Here is a 2,980-nt window from a genome sequence, read left to right on the forward strand (position 1 = left end):
GTGGTGGGTGCACTTCCCTCAGCCTTCTCCTGAGCCTCAGCCGCCGGGGGCTGTCGCTGCACATCTGCGCACGCCGTGCCCGGCACAGGGGAAGGCATCCATCGCAGCCTCGCGGCCCCGCTGCTGCTTTCACGCCCTGCAGGGCTGTTTCCCAGCCTGGCCTGGCTGCAGCTCCTCCCCGGCCTCTGCAGGAAGGCATTTGGCATCAGCTGACAGGGTGCCCAAACTGCACCACGGGCCACGCACCCCCTGAGATCCCCTGCCATTTCCCGGTCTCCGGGTAGATCAGGAGTGGAGGCTCTTTGGAGAAGGGAGGGCCCTGGCCCAGCCCCAAGAGCCTGGGCACTTTCCTGATCCTTATCCATGGTTTTGACCAGTATTGCCTCCTGAAGATGCCACCTCCCCATGGGGAATGGTTCCACCTGGCCCAGCTGTCCCTCTTCCTTTCTCCAGAGATGGAAGCAGAGGCTGTGCTGAAGGCGGCGTTTCCCGGAGGAAGCAGTGGCTCATTGGCAGCCTCTGCTGCAGGAAGGGAGGCCATGCCAGGCACAGGCACAGGAGGTAATTGCTGAGCCTCTGGGCCTGAGCCCTGCTGAGGCTTGAGCTGCCATCTCTGCTGCTGGGCAGTGCGGGAGCACACAGCGTTACCCAAGCCCCTTGCAGTGCCCAGTTCCCTACAGGAGAAGGGGATCCCAGCACACCACGGAATGCTTCTCATCTATGTTCCCTTCTAGATTGGGATCGTGACCTGCATCATTTGGAGTCGCTGGTAAATGACGGTTTAAGGATCTTGGAGCTTGATGGATGTAAGTTCTCAGCATCCCTTTCCTAACACAGTAATCGCAGTCTAAGTGTCATCATGTCCAGAGCAATAGTCACGTGTCGTTTCCCTTAACATCATCTCAAGCTTGATGGAGTCTGGAAATTTTGGCCGGGAAATTCCTCCTCTTTTGCCCAACAGTGATCCCACAGGGGCGCTGTCAGGGGGAGGAAGGAGCATTTAGCTGTCAGTCTTCTTCCCGTGTGCAATGCCAGTTGCTCCTTGCGTGTGCTCTGCGCAGCCCCGGAGAAGAGCAGAGAGGGAAGGGGCCGGGCCCAGGGCTGTGCCCCGGGGCGCTGTGCCCGGCGCGGCTCCTCTGCCGGCCCCAGGGAGCCGGAGCTGCTGCCGCTGCCGCTGCCAAGCCCTGGCCCCGGCTGAGCTTAGAGCTGCCGGCAGCTCCAGGGAGTGCTTTCTGCCCTGAACTGCCCTGCAAGGGGCTCCTTCCAAGCCAGCGTGGGGCCACTGCAGGCACGGGCTCCCTCTGCCCGTGCTCCTGAGTGGAAGGCAGAGATGAGGGAGTGCCGTGGAGGGCACCGATCACCCAGGTGCACCCACTGCCAGTCCGGCCTGAAGGGGACTCTTGAGCAGTGTCACAGGAGCTGTTCGGTCCTGCCTTTCTTTGCAGCTGAAGCTGTTGATGAAGATGATCTGGATTCCCAACCAGAGCCTCTGGAAGAAGATGAGGATGAGGAGGGTAGGTCAAGGCCTTTCCCCTGGGAGAGCTGCCAGCTCAGAGCCCAAAGGTGGCCAGCGGGCCATCGCTGCAGGTGCCAGGACACAGCTGTGCCCGTGTGTGCCCTCGCCCTGCGGCATCCCCTCCCTGCTCCTGCAGCTCAGTGCTGCCCATGCAGATCAGCAGAGATGACAGAAGCTTCTCTGGCTGTTGAGTTACAGGTGTGTCTGCAGGGAGGACTTCTCCAGCTCCTTGGCTGGTTCCTGCACGCAAGCCCGGCTCCCATCGCAGGGGTGAGCAGTGAGTCCCTGCTGACCCCACAGGCTGAGCACTGCTTTTGTGGGATTCATTCATCTGAAATGGGACTACTTTCTCTTAAGGTCCCCTGAGAAGGAAGAACAAACCTAGAGGAGACACTAAGTCCCTGGAGGCATCCATACAACTGGACCAAACCCTGAGTGAGCTGGAGAGACGGCGTGGTGGGTGCATTTCCCATTTCCCCTGAGCCTCAGCCGCCGGGGGCTGTCGCTGCACATCTGCACACGCCGTGCCCGGCACAGGGGAAGGCATCCATCGCAGCCTCGCGGCCCCGCTGCTGCTTTCACGCCCTGCAGGGCTGTTTCCCAGCCTGGCCCGGCTGCAGCTCCTCCCCGGCCTCCTCAGGAAGGCATTTGGCATCAGCTGACAGGGTGCCCAAACTGCACCACGGGCCATGCACACCCTGAGATCCCCTGCCATTTCCTGGTCCCTGGGTAGATCAGGAGGGGCAGCAGTTTGGATGAGGGAGGGAACAGCTCCAAAACCCTGGGCATTTTCCTGATCCTTATCCATGCCTTTGACAAGTATTGCCAGGAGCAGACTGGCACAGCACAGAGGAATTCTCCCGAGCAGGCTCAGGGCACGCGGGTACTGAGCAGTCCTGCTGGGCTCCCTCCGTGGGAGACACGTCCCGAAACCCGGGAGCAGCTGCAAGGGGTGCCCATGGTGGGGAAAGGGCAGAGGGGCAGAGCAGGGCTGCTGTGTGTCCTGACAGGGCCTGGCTCTGTCCGCCTGCGCTGCGGGAGCTGTCGCGGGGCAGGGAGGGTCGCGGTGGCAGCTGCTGCTGCAGGGATGGCTTTGGCCCGTGTCCCTCGAAGGGGCCCGTGTCCCTCGAAGGAGCCCCTGCCCCAGCAGCTGCGCTGCCCCCGGGCTCTCCTCCCGGCCCTCTGGGCTTTCTTGGTGGCACAGCCTGTGCCCAGGGGCGGCAAGGTGCCTGCAGGCCCCAGCTCCGGGGAAGCAGAGAAGGTCCTGGCCGTATGCAACGTGCCGCCAGCTCAGCAGTGGTGCACAGCACGGCCTCACGCTCCCCATTGCTCCCGCAGATGCAGCCGGCACCACAACACGTGCTGGCCATATTCGCAAAAGGATCAGAAGAGTTTTCTGCTGGGGAACAAATTGTTTGATTAAGATAATGGCCATGGCGGCTGGTGGGGCGCTTTTCTTGGTGA

This window comes from Coloeus monedula, assembly GCF_965178545.1.
Source record: "Coloeus monedula genome assembly, contig: HAP1_SCAFFOLD_87, whole genome shotgun sequence".
NCBI lineage: Eukaryota > Metazoa > Chordata > Aves > Passeriformes > Corvidae > Coloeus > Coloeus monedula.